The following is an 18361-nucleotide window of genomic DNA, read 5'->3' on the forward strand; positions in this document are numbered from 1 at the left end:
TTTGTGGATCTGTGTGCACGTGCATGCAAGCTTTTTAAAATAAATAAATAAATATTCTCCTCTTATGCATGACTGTGGTTTAAACAACTCCTGATACCAGCTCTGAACTTCCTTTCACATATAAAAGTGCCAACTATATTTCTGTGATGTGAAATTAAAAAACATTATTGTATAGTTTCACAATACATTAAATTCAACAGGTGTATTGTAACAAAAAGAAGGGGAAATGTAAAAAACAAGCTATAATGCTACATGGGAGACACAATTCATCCTCAGCTTCATTTCAACTTTCTCTACAACTAGTGAATTGGCAGAAAAGCAAATTGTTAAAGTAAGTTGGAAACACCTTACTTTGGATTTTTTAAAACTGGTTGCGTTTAGGACAATTAATGTGCCTTGAAGCTTATTTCCTCTTTTAACATTATTACTCTTACGGAAGAGAAGGCGTAATCCACGAGAATTTTTTGAAACTTTCACTACAGCTGGATTAACAGCTCAAAAACTGATTGCCCTGCTTATTTCTAGTGCCCTCACCGAGGCTCTCTCCTGTTGCATTTATATATGAGGAAGCCTTACAAGATTTCCCTCCTTTAAGGGTAGTTCAAGCAACCTGTCAAACGCTACACAATCCCATGTTTGTTCTTTTTCAAGATACAATTTTATGCAGAGAGGACAAAATCCATTTGGATGATTGCTGCTGATTTTCCATTAATTATAAAAATGTCATACTTTTCATTTAACATACGAGTTACAATTAAAAAAAATCAAAAGTCTATGGCATCCATAAAGAAAACAAATATTTTATATATATATATGTATGAAGTCTCATTCAGAGATAATCTTAAGTTTTCTCCTTTGCCTTGTTGAGAATATCTTGTTTTGAAGAACCTCTTATACTTGCTAAGTTTCTCAGAGATCAATGCATCTGTTCTGGGAACACATGCTGACTTCGTATTTTGTATAACGACATACTGGGTGTTCACAGAAGAAAGAAAAAAGTCCTCATTTACTGCTTAAGACGCAGCACAGTAAAATACAGACAGAACACATGAAATCAATGACAGCATAAATATAATGGCAGATTTAGTTACTCACTGAATAATTACAGTGGAATCTGATTCACTGGTGTGTCATTTTCTGTTCTCTTAGATTTGAGATACATAAAAGGACCTGCTTAAGCAACAGAACTAGGCTCCTTAGAAAATATAGTACGTACATCAACAATCAGGAAGTCCAGCCAACACCAAGCATTAGTGAAGTAAGTTTGAAAACCATAGGCCACCCATTTTAGCACCATTTCCAGAATAAAGACGTAAGCGAAGATTTTATCAGCATAATCCAGTATAACTTTTACAGTCTTGCGCTGTTCAATGTATATATCCTCAAAAGCCTGTGAAGAATGAGTTACGTGTAAGTCAAATATTCATAGGTCTTTGCAAGCTACAACTTAACCCCAAAGACCAAACTAAAAATGGCAAAATTAAACCACTTTCAACTTTAGTTTTTTTACCTTGAAAAGCCTTCCTGAGCAGAGATTACAATTGTGTTCTTTCCAAGTTTTAGATTTAATCATTGCCTGATAATGGAATTACAATATAATGACTGAAGTTGTCAAAAAAAGTTTTAAAAAATTTCAGTAATAGTCAACAGTGAATTACAATTTGTCCCCTGAAACACCCAGCGAGGGTCAGTCAGCATGCAGTCTCACAATTGTAATAAATTCAACTAACAAAATGAATAATGAGCTACAGTGACTGAATATTATGTTGCTGCTGGCCTTTGCTGAATTCCAATACTGGGCGTTGGTGCCTGGATTTCAGCAGCGGGAAGCGGCAGGGGTGGCCTCTGTGAGATGAGGCGGGGAGCTGCCCTCTGCCAGCTCCACCACGGACCCACCACAGGAAGCAGCTGAGCCCACCAGAGAAGCTGGTGGCACCTCCAAGAAAACAGATTTAAAGAAGGCCCAAACACGGTGCGGCAATATGAGGACTGAAGAAAAAAATGAGAGAAACTACCCTGCAAACACCAAGGTCAGAGAAGAAGGATGGGCCGTGGTGCCTCAGGTGCTGGAGCAGAGATAATAACGGTATGTACCAAATCCTATGGTAATCAGCAACCAAAAGGAAGCCGACACTTAGCAGCTGTATGAAGCACTAAATATCGCTAAAATAGTATAAAGGAAGTCAAGGACTCCTATGTAACAGTCTACAAATACTGAAACTAAAAACCTAAAGTAAAAAATTAACTGAGAATATGATGAATTTAGTATTTGTACTGCTTTTGGGGGCAAATTTAATTTAAACTAGATTAACTCTTCCTATTATTGCACACAAGTCATTTTGTATGATTTTTATAATTTTTAAGCAACATTTTTAGTGTAATCCTTTTCATAAGCATCCTCACACGCACACATCACCTTGGATTCATCAAAAATTCATCTGCAGAATGCTATTTGACAGCAGAATTTTAATGACTTATTTTATATGCACTACCTAAAATATTCTGTGAATTAAGTCAGAAGCTCTCTTTCAAGACAACTTTGTATTTTTTTCTTAGGGAACACAGACATGCTATAACATTAACTTTAATCAGACATTTAATAAGACATTTTTCATACGTGCTGTTTCTATGGGTGGAAGCTCTACTTACCAGAGCACCACTGCTGAGAAGAATCATGAAGACAATGAACGTTTCAAACCAGTTGTGTTCCACTATCTTGTAGCAGGTTTTTCGAAGGTTCCACCAGACTCTTCCCCTTGTGCTTTCCATACCACCTTTACAGCATTTAAACTTCCGGATACAGCCTAATAATAGAAATAACAACAAATTGTTATATGGTAGCATTTTCACCACCCTGAAGAAGCAAAAAATCACTCTAACTCATCTTTCATGAGGTTCAAACTACTTCAATATACATTTCAAATTACTGCATGCTACTTTAAGCATTTACCTTCTCAATTTGATATTTCCGATGTAGCAAAACTTGTGTGTACACAATCTTTTTACTAAAGCTGCATCAAGTTTAGAATAAAAAAAAAAAGCATCATCTAACTGAGTTAATTTTCATTTACAAACACACATTTTTTTAAAATATTTCCTTTATACACTGATAGTCAAAAAACATATGAGAATTGTCAGAGACTAGGAACAAAAAAGTAAAAACACGTAGCAACTTTCACAGGATCTAGTTCAAGAGCATAGCGGCTTCTTTTAAAAGAATTACTTCTGTCTCAGCTGTGGTTCAAAATAAATCACACAGACATAAACACCCACTATTTAACTATACTGAGGAATGACTAAGGATACCTCTTTCATGATATAAGTAACTGTATTAACTGGAGATTGTAAACACTTGTCCACGTGGTACAGGTTTGTGACAAACACCCACAGAATTGTGTCTCGCCCTGGAGAGCTCCCTGCTTTATCCTGGGCCCTCAAGGCAGTTTTCAATGAACCTCAGTATCTGCCTGGCTCACAGGATTCTCCTTGTGTCTTTAAAAATTATTAATCACATAGAAATACAACTGAGTTCAAATGATTTTACTGGGTCCCAAAGGCAGTATTTTAGTTTTCATATGAATGTCATTAAGTTCATATATTACGAGTAAGTTACGCTATATTTCATCATCTTATATAAAACAGCTACCCCTGTGAAAAGCATGATTCGGCTTACCTTCAACTATTCATTAATTCTTCCCTAATGTACGCCTGAAAATCTAATCTTATGCCCAAGGCCTCATAGACATCAAACAATACAAAGATAAGAAACAATTGTAATATAATGTGAAATTATTTGAGAATTGTACTTTTTTTCTTTAAATCAAGAGCTGGACATATTCAGTATAGCTTCACATTCCAAAGTAATTTTTAAAGATGAGTGAAATAATATTTCGGACGAAAGTCCTAGCCTAAGTCAAGAGTGCCTTCACAACAAGCAAATCAAAAAGCACGGATAGGATATTCTGCTTTGAATTATTTTAATCATGACTTTAAACGAAAGTAAAATCTGCAGTACCACGAAAATGGGAAATACATTCCTATACAGTATATTTCAGCAGACCCCTAAAGTATACAGCTATACAGAATTAAAATGACTCAAAAATTCTGAGGACATGTTAGTATGCTGTTAAGACTTCTTGAATAAAAACATAGGATCTCATTCACCTGTTGCATGCACTCCGTCCCCCCGTTAATGGTGTAATAACAAGACAATGCTTCTATTTTTTGAGTCAGACTTTCCAAGATCTGAATCATCCACTTGGTTGCTTTCTAGCACTATGAATGGACAACTATGGGTATCTACATGATTCTGGTTCAAATTTCTCAATGGAGCAAACCTGGTGTAGGGTTTGATCTTTCAGATTTCACTGCTGAGGACATCATTGAAAACAACAGAATGACTGACTGCTAAGAATCACTTTACAGAATTGTTGCTAGTGTCAATTTAAAAATACTATAAATTATCACCTACACACATATTTAACTTTCCATCACACAAATGGCTCCATGGACTTCAGTACAACTCCCTAAGGCAGGCAAAAATTAATCAAATCATAACACTTGACAAACTAGGATCCAGGACTGCTGTGGCAAATAGCTTCCTTGAACTGCCAATGCTTCTTTCAAACAACCAAAATGAAATTGCTAACCCCAAATTTTACTTCCATACTTTCAGTAAAACGTACCTTCTGTAAAGCATGCCTGTAGCTCTGACCCTTTTTCTGGTTCAGTTTCAGCTTTTTCCTCTCCAAAGAGAGCTAAATTAACTGTACTTCCTTCAGATGAGCTGGAAAAATTTAGCTTCTGAAAATAAAATTTGGTAACAGTTATATTTTACTAATATTTAAATTTTTAGAACTTTAATTAACTTTAAGCATGCAACACTGTGTGCAAGTAATAAGACCAATATTCGCCACCAGAAATACACACAAACATCCACACGTAGCAGTCAATGCTGTTGAAATGTGCATAAATCATCCACTTGCTATCTAAAGATTGCAAGGCATGTCATTATCTTTCATGGAATTTCTCAATTTCTGGTCTAAATATAGTACAGTATTATCACTTATCGAAGTTAACTACTGCCAAGTAGATTGTCTGATACGTATTCTATTTACTTTGTTCTCGTGCTACATTTGAAACCAATAATTCTTCAGGCACTAAGGTGATGTATGTAGGTAACTACATCCATTAGAGCAGGCTCGTCAACCTGAAGACAGCAAATCTTGACAGCAAAAATCTTTCAGTTGTGAACTGTCAGGGTAAACTGTCCAAGGGAGAAAACGCTGCAGATTTTTAAGGACTGATTTTAATTCAGTGCTCATTATTGATAATATAAAAATAAAGGAAATTAATTACCAGTTCTTCTGCACTGGCATCTTAAACATCAGTATGATGCAAGATAATCACTTTTGCTATATATGACAATTTATAAAAAAAAATTTGGTTATCTTTGACTACAAACAATTTAGTTATTTTACATTTTAAAATCATTCTTATGATCTAGATTGGAAAATGCTAAAGTAAAATCAGGATTAATATGCAATCTTTTTTTCAGATGTAAATTTGAGCAGTAGTCTCGACACATTCATAAAACAAACTAAGCCTGCCCATTATTAACTCATAATTACCACTAGCATATGAACAGTCTTCTATGTGTTTTCATATATACTGCTAAGATTCAAAACCAAAAAAGTATGATAAATACATTTCAACTGGCATTAATTTGCATTTTTTTTTTGCCAATGCACACATGTATTACATTGTGCATTTTGAAACTACCCATTATTCTGGTACACATACCCGTACAGTTAACAACCAGAACAAAAGGATTTTTTGTTTCATTTTGTTTCATTAACAAAAATGCTGTAAGTCACATTAGCACACACACAAAAAATTGTTTTGCAATCTGCATGTGTATTGCAAAAACCCAGAGTCTGGAGATTTTGCAGGAAGATGCAGCGTCCTGGACACTCAACTGGAGTATGAGTACCAAACTAAGTCAGAGTAGTTTTGGTCACAGCATTCTCTGACATTTTACAATGTTATTTTCAGAAGTAGATAACATCAGTAATGAATTCACACAATTAAATGTCTGTAGGGAATGATGTAAGCACACTTTGGGAAAAGGCCTCGGTTTTGCAGAATTAACACCATTTAGCTAGATTTGTGTTATTAAGAGACATTTAAGATATAAAAGCAGACAACTTAGGCACTATCCAATCAAGCGATATTTATATCTCAATTGCAAAATATTAAAGAACAAAATTATTTTAGCTATTAGAAATTATTGATTTTTTTTGCTATGTTTGTGAAAGAAGACAGAGACAATTTAGTAAGGAAAAGCCAGCCAGTGCTCTGCGTTAACTTCAATTAAAAATGATTCAGGGATATTGCCTACTTTTCTGCTACTTTAGAAATTGATTATCTAGAGTAGAACCCCCAAATTACTCATATTTAATGTCACATTTAATGTTGAACATATCTTTTCATTTTCAGCAGTACCAATTTTAAAATACCAATATTCACAGCCAAAATCTTTTCCTACCACTAATTCTGAGGAACCTGAGGACAGCACTACGTAGCCCGGTCATTTTATTAATACCCTGCTTTCATCATTCCATGACATAGCATTTATATTGCAAAATGTTGCAGCAGTGGTTGGGTAAACTGAAATAACGAATTTAATTATAAACCACATTATTAATTTTAATTATTTTTTAAGAGTAAGAAAGTTTTGTGTCATATTGCTAACAAAAATTAAAAACAAAATGAAGTACCCTGGGTCATTTGAGCTGTAAGTTACTTAGTACACTGTTTGAGCAGATGACATGAATTCAACTGAAAGAATACAGATTTTAATGAATTAACAACTTTAAAAGATGAACAATCAGAAACAGGAAAGAAACTGAAAAGAATCAATGTTTAGAACATGAAGTTATGTATCTTCTTTAATATACAGTAGAAGAATCAGATATTAGAGGGTTTTTTTAATTTTTGTTAAGAAAGGCAATTTTCTTAGCTCTAGAAATCAAATTAGAGGCTCCGGGAACTACGCTGACATAAGGGACAGGTAGGGGGGTTCGCTGTTTCTTCTAAGAACTGTGTAGGATATAATCCTGTGCTTGAAGAGTTACAGATTTAATTAAGCACTGGTTCTCTTTTTTTCATGCGGGGTGCTCATATTTTTCACAAGAAGAAAACAAACACCCGCCCCCCACACCCCGACTTAGATAATTAGTAAAGAACCAATCTTTCTCGAGCCACTGATTATTCACATGGTGCGACCCCTACTGTCCATTCAACTTCATAAGTCAGGCACATTTTGATATTCAAATAGTACAGGAAAATCTGATGTTTCCCAACCTCCAAAGCAAAGAAAAAGCGTACCAGCAATACAGCTGTTAATAGGAGGAATAAAAGGTAAATTTGTCTTGTGTAATTTAACAAAATAAACCCGCAGAAAGACCACGCTGCACATTCTCATCTTCTAATTTACTAAAGATTTATCTCTATTTCTTTTTAAAATTGAAGTAGACTGAGTCTCTCCTTGCTGGAGAAGGAGGTGCAGAACTGCAATAAAATGTGAAAGATGACTGCTGAAAACAGCGCTTTGGGGTGTGTGTTCAGGAACCTCTTGACAAAAGGATCCCGAAATATTACTACCTAGAAATGTAACCAAAAACCTCAGCACACCTGTGTTATGCCACTTATATTCCGTCGATTAAATACTTTCCTGTTTAATCAAATCTACTTTCAGCAGGGAATACTTCTTCAATAAAAACAATCTCATTTTTCTCTTTAATCTCAACTACTAATTAAACAATAAAACGGCACAAAGCACATTTTTTGTAATAATCATCTTTACTACATGAGCTTGACTTTTCACTGAGCGTGATGCCCTTCAGCATAAGCACAGTTGGTAAAGTCACTTTTATTTTAAATTTTTAGTTATCTTTTCCTGAAAGAATAAAGTAAGTATGTCTATAAATTAATCTTAGAAAATATTTACCTTTCAAAGAAGGAAAAAGTACTTTTTTTTCCCTCCAGAATAAACCCAAAACCTTCCCCTCCTACCCTATGTAATAGTAAGTAAATAAAAATAATTTTTTAAAAGGCGTGCATATCTATTCCAAGAAAAGAGAAAACATCACCTTATTATGAAGGAAGGTTACAGTAAGGCACTGTGACATCCAAACGATAAAAGATTCAATTATTTTTCAGTCAAGTGATTACAAGCACCTGGTTTACTATTCTGCATGCTGTTCTACACCTCTCCAGATTCATGACAGCAGAAGCTTGGAGGAGCAGCGTCACGTGAACAATATCCATGAAATCAGAATCACCCCCTATACTCCATACCAGCAGGTGGGAAACTACCACACTCTGCTCTCCTCTATCTAAGCGCCTCTTCTCAAATGGCTTAGAAAAATCCTTACAAAGATATTTTCCAGTTGATGTTTCTGAATAGCTCACAGGCCATCTGAGCGCAAAAGTGAGACCTGAACTATTTCCAATGTATAGTAGTGAAAAAAAATACCCGAAAGATTATATGGGATTCAAAACAAAACCACGTGAGCAAAATTTGTATTTGGAAAAGGAATACTTCAAAGACCCCTAGATAGCAAGGAGGGGAACTGCTCAACTATTCAGAAGAGATCATCAACAGTAAGAAATACATTACTTGGTGCAATTAAGGTGTTTTTTACAGTTCTGAAGTTCCTAAGTGTAGAGGTTTGGGATGGTACTAGTTCCTATTTTGTCTTTTTAACAATTTCCTTTATTTTAGCTTTATCCTGCATTTTCCTATTTTTTATTTCTTTCTTGCTTGAATTTCCTTATCTATATCACTTTAGAACACCCAGATTTATTTAGACACCTACAGAGAATCCTACATAGAATTCTTGCTTGAAATTGTTATATGGCTGTCTTTCTAAAAATAAAGCAACGGAATTACATTCACAAAAACCCCAATTATTGATGATGAAGAGGAAAACTCATGTAAATGATTTCCTAACTTCCAACCTCACAGACATACACAAACTTCATGAGAACAATGTAACTAAACTATCACATCCATACTCAAAGTGACTATGCATACGTATAAAAAAGATGTTTGATTGTTCCCACAAGTGTTTCTTTCATCCTATATTTTAGCTTCTCTTCTATGAGAAAACTGGAATGTAAACTATAAAAAGGTTGTGAACAAACATGAAACAATTTATATCAAAAGATATAAATATGAGTAATTGTATATATGAAATATTACAAAGGCACTGGTCAAACGAACATGATCCAAAAATGTTCATTATTACATGACAGCTAAAAACATGGTTCGACAGATGAACTGAAAAAGTCAAGTGAAGATTACCACTGCATTTTCATCAAACCACAGGCTGTTAACCTCTTTTAAACTTGTACAGTCTTGACGCTTAGTAATTCAGTTAACAATAAAAAAACCTACAAAGCATGCAGGTTATGTACAGAAAATACCAAAGATGTAACGAGGACAAAGGAATGTGGGGTTGCCCTCAACCATGCTGTGACGTGAGTCGTGGGACTCAGATTGCAGTGTGGCTGCGCATGTTTCCACTACATTGCAATGGATGGGCAAAAAGAGATTGTAGCTGAGTAGCATGCAGGCCAGTCAATCTCAGATGTGGTCATATATGCATGATTTGTTTAGGTAACCTGTGTAAACGTGCTGACACGTTGCTCTGCCTGGTTAAAAAGCACCAGATCTGCATTCTTGACTGATCCAGCTTGATTTTACTCCTGTGAGAAGTAAGAATGGTACGCAATGAAGTTAAAACATGGTACCCTTTACGTCATTTGAGTTCTGGAAGCAGCAGAATTCCTACTTATTTAAAAATACGTTTTCTAGATCTGTCACACATTTGCAAAACATAGCATTTATATGTTGATTGGAGATTTAAGCATACCCAAAGACAAACTGAAAGAGGTAAAATTAGCAGAATATCTAAAGTTCATGGATGTATATTGGACTTGGACCTGCACTTAATAAAACCCAACCAATCAACAAACAAAAACCACTCTATGCAGCCCCCTCAAAAGCCCAAATCCAAAATGAAGATAGATACACCCACAGTACGTATATTACAGCTTTAAGAATCCTCTAAATGGTAGCAATTAGGCCTGTAAAATAACAGAAGTGAATTTTTCTTGGCATTTCATTTTCAAGGTTATTCCTGGCCTTCAGTAGATGGTAAATATGTATTTTGGATGCACACTCAGAAAGAAGCCGCAGGCAAAACAAAACAAAACCAATCAATCATACCAGGTCAAACACGACAAGTCCTGGGTAAGCAGTTTTTCCCAGCATCGTTAGCTTTTTGAACTGCATGAGTTACAAATAATATGTTTCAAATAGTTTAAGATGCATTACAGATTCTAACAGAATGAAAACCCATAAACTTGCCATTTCCTCAAGTATGATACATCTGTCTTTTATTATTAGTCTTCTGGTATAGATCTATTCTCACTTCTCACCGCTGACTTCTCAAGGGCTCATCAAATAAGGTAGCTATCTAACAACTCCTACATAAACCACTCCCATTTAAAAGGAAAGTCTGAAAGAAAGCTCAAATAATCTACAAAATGAAATGACTACTTCCTTACTAACTACGAACTAGTGCACACAAATTTTTTTTTTGTTATTTTGTATCTCTTATGGCTGTCTTTCAACTATGCTAATCCTTAGCCACTTTTCCAAATTTGAGTGGGTTAAAATAAATACTACGTAACAGTACCTTATAAAGAGCTAACAGTTAGGTTTTATCTTGAGTATCAGCAGTGCGAAGGCATAGATTTTGTTATCCAATTCTTAAATATAAAATAGTGAAGAACCAAGTGTCTTCAAATGCTGAATAATTTCCAGGTAAGCATCAGTTTTAATACAGTTTTCATAGCAAAAGTAAATTACCAGGATTCATCAGATATTCCTTCCACAAAACCAAGCTTTATGAAAACACACTAAGAAGGTCAGTATCCTCTGTTCAGATTAGTAATACGTAAAAGATGTAGCAGGTGTTCAGCAGACCTTATAGTTTCCTTAATACTTTAAAACAAGTCATGGTTTGCTTAGCTTTTAAGAGGCCTCCTAGTAATCTAAGGTCTTCTCAGTTGAGAGGTCAACATATTACTTGGAGTAAAAGAACCTCCAAAAAGTAGATGGAACAAATCGAGTGTCAGGAAATGAGCTGCTGAAATAACAAATTAGTGTAATACTATTGAGTACTGCTCTCTACAAATAGAAGGGACACCGAAAGAGTCACCTTATTACACCTTTCGTATTTAATTTAACTACACTTCGCTAAAATAGATTTATTTTCTAAAATTTTGAAGGAATATGGGCAAATTCATTGCCAGTTCAAAACAAAATAACTAAAAACCTAAAAGAAGGCCACAGCCAATCATATAAAAATAACACTAAACCAACAAAACCAGAAGACAATTCAGACAAAGCAATCCAGGCTGGAGTACAGCTGCCCGCACAGGCAGTGACACTCCCCAGTGTCCTTCAGCTGCCAGGGGAGTTGACCCCAGACACAGTCTGTGCGGGAGCCACAGCACAGCAATCTGAATTTTCAGTTTGTCTCAGGATCCTGCTGCAATCCATGATTTTGCTTTCTCCCCCAGTGAGAGACTACTTTTTCTAATGCTGACCCAGTTTAAGGTCAGGCAGTTGGTCTGAAAGGACTGGTTCAAAACTCCCAGAAGAAATTAATGCTTTTTCATTCTGTAATTCTGTTTTTTCTCATCTTTTTTAGTTGACATATTCACCTCATAATACGATGTTGTTCCCTTCACTTTCCCCCATCTTTTTAACTTCAAAACTCAAAAAGCATTCTTATTGCTCCATTAGACTGAATTAGCATCTCAGTATAAATAATGGCAATTTCTGTAAAATTCAATGGGCTTTAAAAAACAGATGCAAACAGTATGAATATTCTTTGCTAACATCGCCTCTAATCTTTTTCCATAAACAGTTTATTTTTATCCTTACTTCATGGAAATATTATGTTTTAAAAATGTCTTTTGTCTCTGTTTATTCTGTACATATGTACTAGTTTGTCTGTCTAACAAAAAGCTCATTTTTCAAAACCCTTTTATAAATGGGTTCGTATGTGTTCATGCAGTTTTGCCTGGATGTCCTACTCTCCTTAGTTCCATTTTTCCCCTTCAGTTTATTCACTCTCAGCACAGTCCAACAACCTCGAATCACAATCGCTTTCTATTCCTGAGCAGGAAGAGCCATACAGTGCAAAAATACAATTGGTATAACTCATTCATATGAAATAAAGTATTTAAATTTTTACCTCCTTGCTTTCCTCCAAATCTGAGTCACTGCTAAACTCTTCTGTATTTAGATGTTCAAAATCAGATTCTCCAACAGCTATTGGTACTGTAACAGTAAGGCTTGGGTTGTTTATGAATGATGTATAATCACTGTCACCTCTAACAGTGGCCACTCCATTCTCATTTTTGTGATAATTCATATCTATGTTTATTTCAGCGTTGGTACAGTTGGAAACGCAATGGTTTCTGTCATCATTCAACTGATCTGTTGTTGTTCTTTGATTTACCACAGCTTGTTTCCCCCAACAAGACTTTTGGACACATTCACCTGCTTTTTTCTTCACATAATCTATGCCCTTCTGAATTCTTGCAACTGCAATCTGTAAGTTATTCATTTCATTATCATCCTCTGTGGGAGAAAGGCTGTCTGAACTAAATGAACTCAGCAGCAAGGCCAGAAAAAGGTTCAATACCTAAAAAAAAAAAAAAGGAAAAAAGGAAAAGAAGACAATACAGCTGAATTTTCTCACGTAATTTTTCATTCATATGTTCTTTATCACCCAGTATGAACACGTTTTGCTGTATGCAATTCGGGAAATTACAAAGTAAATAAAATGTACATGCAGTTTAAGTACAAAAGCTGCCCTATACCACAATGGAGGGTGGTTTTTTGTGGTTTTGCATTGCTGTATGATTATGAAGACACTTATATTTTTCTACTCATGTTTGTAGAAGGTCAGAAACAAATGATTCTTTAGTACTGACCGAACAGCTCCAAAATGTTTACTTCTCTGGCACAGGGAAGCAGTGCATGACATAACTAACCTGTGCAGAAAATACTTTCTCAAATGCTAGTCCAAACTCAGACAAAGATTTTGCTGTTCGTAACTTAGAAGAAGTAGAGCTCACTTTTTCTCCCAACCCTCAAGTCATCCTCTTCCCACGGCAAGACAAAACATAGAGTAGGTATCAGTTACATAAACTCAGAGTTCACCAGGAGCTCAGAAAGTGCTAAGGTAGCCAAAGAAGCAGAGTGCCAGCTCTTAAAAGCTTTAGATAAGCTCCTCTGTGCAGTTTTGAAGACAAGGTAAAACTCTGTGCTGGGAACACAGATATAAGGGATAAGGGATGAGCAACTGACGTTATCTACCTGGACTTGTGCAAAGCATTTTGTACTATCCCACACAACATCCTTGTCTCTAAGTTGGAGGCACACGAATTTAACAGATGGGCCACTCTGTGGATAAGGAATTGGCTGGATGGTCACACTCAAAAGAGTTGTGGTGAGTGGTGTGATGCTCTGTTGGAGACCAGTGACGAGTGGTGTTCCTTGGTATTGGGACTGGTGCTGTTTGACATGTTTGCTGGTGACATGGACAGTGGGATTGAGTGCACTCTCAGTAAGTTTGGCAAAGACACCAAGCTGTGTGGTGCGGTTGACATGCTGAAGGGAAGGGATGTCATCCAGAGGGACCTTGACAGGCTTGAGACGTGGGCCTGTGCAAACCTCATGAAGTTCAATAAGGCCAAGTGCAAGGTCCTGCACCTGGGTCGGGGCAATCCCAAGCACAAATACAGGCTGGGCAATGAGGGGGTTGAGAGCAGTCCTGTGGAGAAGGACTTGGGGTGTCGGTGGATGAAAAACTGAACGTGAGCCAGCAATATGTGCTCACAGCCCAGAAAGCCCATCGGATCCTGGGCTGCATCACGAGAAGTGTGACCAGCAGGTCACGGGAGGTGATTCTCTCCCTCTGCTCCACCCTTGTGGGATCCCACCTGCAGTGCGGGGTTGAGCTCTGGGGCCCTCAACACAATAAGGACATGAACCTGGTGGAGTGAGTCCTGAGGGCCATAAAGATGTCCTATGAGGACAGGCTGAGAGAGTAGAGCAGTTCAGCGAAGAGAAGGCTCTGGGGAGACCTTATAGCAACCTTCTGGTACTTAAAGGTTGCTGCAGGAAGGAAGGGGAGTGTAGTGACAAACAAGGGTAAACGTTTCAAAGTGAAAGACAGTAGATTTAGATTAGATATTAGGAAGAAATTCTTTTCCACAAGGGTGGTGAGGCACTGGAACAGGTTGCCCAGAGAAGTTGTAGAAGCCTCCTCCCTGGAAGTGTTCAAGGTCAGGCTGAATGGTGCTTCAAGCAACCAGATCTAGTGGGAGGTGTCTCTGCCCATGGCACGGCGGTTGGAACTAGATGATCTTTAAAGTCCTTTCTAACCCAAACCAATCTGACAAGTGGATAACAAAGCCCTGAACATACAGCAGGGATTGTCTACTCAAGTAAGAAATTCTACTAAAGCTACAGTATAAAATAAGAATACAGTAAATATCGTGGAAAAAAAAACCACTGAGATGGATACTTCATTCCACAAGGTTGTATCTTCCGATTTAGAAAACTATTTAAGGAGGATGTTTTGTTTAGTCAAGTAATTTCACAGGTCTCTTTATTATAAGCCAGTAGATTTGTAGAAAAATATGGAGAAAGTGGCTGTGTGATTTGTAGTACTGCATGACTGGTATAATTAGCTAACTCCTGTTAGAAATTTTATTCCTAAAAAATACCTCCATGATGGCTAATTTAAAATCTCTTTTGCTACTGACAGTTGTCTAAGGAAAAGATGTAGAATAACAGAGAAAGACTCAGTAGGCAATGAGAAAAGCAGAGCAAAAAGCAGAGTGATTAAGGTCTCAAATACTGGTGAGTTAATAAATAAAAACATATTTTAAAAGACAGATGTATAATGCACAAGCTTCTACAGATCTGATGCTTTCCTCTGAAAAGATGTAATATATACGTCTTTAAAAGTGTCTGTAAAAAACACTTAAGAAATAGGAAGTAAAAAGGTGAAAGAAACCTTGATGTAGTTGAGTATTTTTTCTGAAGAATTGCTGCCTTCCAGTCTCCTTATCCTATTTGTGTAAAAAGTTGGCTGTGCAGCAAACAGGGGTCAAAATGGCTTAAATCTCCAAGTCTGAGAATGTTAAAAGCATTCTTTAAGACAGAGAAGAGCAGAAAAAGTAAAAAATAACCCACCAAATTCCTGGCTATGTGTGAGTGGAAGTGATGCCTTGAACAGGAAGAAAATGCCCTGCTACGTCCTCATCTGCTAACAACAAACTCCCATCCCGGGAGCGTAACACCTGAGGCACCTTTGCTCCTCTCTCTAGGTAACCAGGAGTAGTCCATAAAACCCTGAATGATGACACAATGCTTGTTTCTCTCACCACACCCTCTGAATTGCATTCCAGATCTCTGAGGGACCCATCCTCTAAGCTGAGGATTTCATAGATTCATAGAACAATTCAGGTTGGAAAAGACCCTTGGGATCATCAAGTCCAACCATTGACTCTACACTACAAGTTCACCCCTAAACCACATCACCCAACACCCCATCTAAACGACACTTGAACACATCCAGGGATGGCGACTCAACCATCTACTAGTAGCAATTCAAAATCATGAAAATGATATTTAATTTAAAAGGGATTTAATAATTCTTAAAGACTCCATTATTGGTTCTGTAACCATTCCTTCTCTCAATTCTCAAATTATTTTGGCTACATACCACTAGGTTTCCAATCACCAAGACCATCATGAAGACAGTAAGGCACATGGGTTGGCCAGCAACCTGCATGCAGTCCCACATTGTTTCTATCCATTCCCCACACAGCACTCGGAATACAATCAGGAACCCACACAGCACTCGGAAGACGATCAAAAAAGAGTGGAAGAAGTCATGCATGTGCCAGCGTGGAAGTTCACAGTCACTGGAGATCTTGCAGACACATTCCTTGTAGCTTTTCCCAAACAGCTGCATCCCAACCACAGCGAAAATGAACACAATGATGGCCAGCACCAGGGTCAGATTCCCCAGGGCCCCCATTGAGTTGCCAATAATCTTTATCAGCATGTTTAGAGTTGGCCAAGATTTTGCCAATTTGAAAACTCGAAGCTGAAAAACAAAAATAACGAGACATTATTTGCAGTTGTTACAAAAATGCTACAGAAATAAACAACAGATTATGAACTAGTGATTCGCAGCAATAGCAAGAAGAAGCTTCAACATGATTCCAACAACCACAAATTACACAAAACTGAGAGTTTAATAAAATCTATGCCTTTTAAAGCTTAAGAAATTAGACTTGGCTCTTCTTTTTGTGTAACATATCTGTATTCTTTTCTACATGAAACAAACAAGCACACTGCTTGACTTTGTTCAGATAGTGAATTCTGAACACGGCATACATCTCAATCATTATGTGCAGAAATGAATTAAAAAAAACAAACAAAGCTCAACAGGATTCTACTGAAGGGAAAAAAAAGGATTCTGAAATCCCTGAAGAACGAAGTGTTCTGCAAGAATATCGCCTCCAATAAATTTTAAAAGGATCACACAGACCCATGGCATGGAAATAAAAGCCAAACACAAGCCATGAGTCAAATATTGCAACTTATGACGAGGAAGAAGCATAATTCATACTCTTTCTTACAATAATCCACACAGAACAGAAAAGGTATTAAATAATTTTTTTTCAGATAAAAGTAAAACAGAAATACAAAATGGAGAGGGATCACAGGGAGAGAACGTCTCATAGTTAATTTTTCATGTTTTAAATAAAAGTATTTTTCTAAGAAAATAAAGTATTCCTTTTTTTGCCAAGGTGAAAAGAAAAATCAATCTTTTTTACATTAAAAAAATAATTTGATTTTATGATTCCTACATATTAAAAGAACACTTCTAGTCTTACTATAATTTCTAGATATGGAAGTAGACATAAGATTACAAATTATTTATTTTTGTCTCTCAACAAGCACTAAACAAATTGTAGACGTCACTACGCTTTACCCACCCATATTAAAACAATTAGAAAATTACAGCTTTTTCCTTTGAGAAAATACTTTGGTTTTTTTTAACCATAAAATGGTGGTAACAAAGAATTTTTTAAAACATGCTTGCAGAAATATCCTGTGACATTTACAAAAAAAAATATAAGTAATGTTAGTAAAAGTATCTTATTTACATAAGTACAGTTAAATAAAAATATAATGCATTAGCAAAAAAAAATAAGTAATGTTACTAAAAAGTATCTTATTTATGTAAGTACAGTTAAATAAAAATATAATGCATTAATTAATGGAGATACATTATTATCACTCATTTATTTACCAGTCTGAATGATCGAAGAACGGATAATCCATCCACATTTGAGAGGAAAAGCTCCACCAAGCTAAGGGTAACTATAAAACTATCAAAAATATTCCAGCCAACTTGGAAATAATAAAAAGGATGCATGGCAATTATCTTGAGAATCATTTCTGCTGCGAAAATTCCAGTAAAAACCTGGGGGAAGAACATTTATTGTTACTTTATAGATGTGTATGAGCAAGTTTAAAAATCAGATAAATAACAAATAAGAAGGAAGAACCTCTCAGAGCAGGATGTCAGTGAAGAAAACTATCACAAGCTGAATCTCACAGGGAAGCAAAGTGGCATCACTTTTAAAAGGTAATTCAAAAGGCAATAAATCAACTGCTGAAACTACACCTGCATTAGCCTGGCATTTTAGCTGACTGCGAGTAAGCACAAACTCTTACCAGCACAAAGGAACACTTAGATTCACACAACTCAAAATTAGATTAATATTAAGATAAGTCATTACCTAAGCAAGGAAAAAAGTATTGTTTCCTGGGTAACACATGCAGACGTGATCACAAGACAACCCTCTGCAACACCTGTTGATCCTCACCCATTCATCCTCCCTTTCCCCTCAAAAACATCCTTAATCTATTTTTGCAACATGACATGATTATCTTCCACAGATAATGATCTCTCACTCCAGGTTAAGGTGAAAACATGGAATTATTCCGTATTGGCTAAAAATATCAGTATACAATTTAAACATTGACACATTAACAACATGAATATGTTCCCAACAACTACTACAATTTCATACATTCTAATGACCAAATTATTTTGTTGTTTTGCTACATCATAATCACCAGAACTACCACTGACAGTAAGCACCGGGATAAGTAGTG

General features: G+C 36.2%; 1 pseudogene; it reads right to left on the reverse strand.

Annotated features, from left to right (window-relative positions):
- The window catches only part of LOC104269862, a 41561-nt pseudogene that overhangs the window by 10033 nt on the left and 13167 nt on the right, over positions 1-18361 (reverse strand).

This window comes from Apaloderma vittatum, unplaced genomic scaffold, assembly GCF_000703405.1.
Source record: "Apaloderma vittatum isolate BGI_N311 unplaced genomic scaffold, ASM70340v1 scaffold11212, whole genome shotgun sequence".
In the NCBI taxonomy this organism is placed as follows: Eukaryota; Metazoa; Chordata; class Aves; order Trogoniformes; family Trogonidae; genus Apaloderma; species Apaloderma vittatum.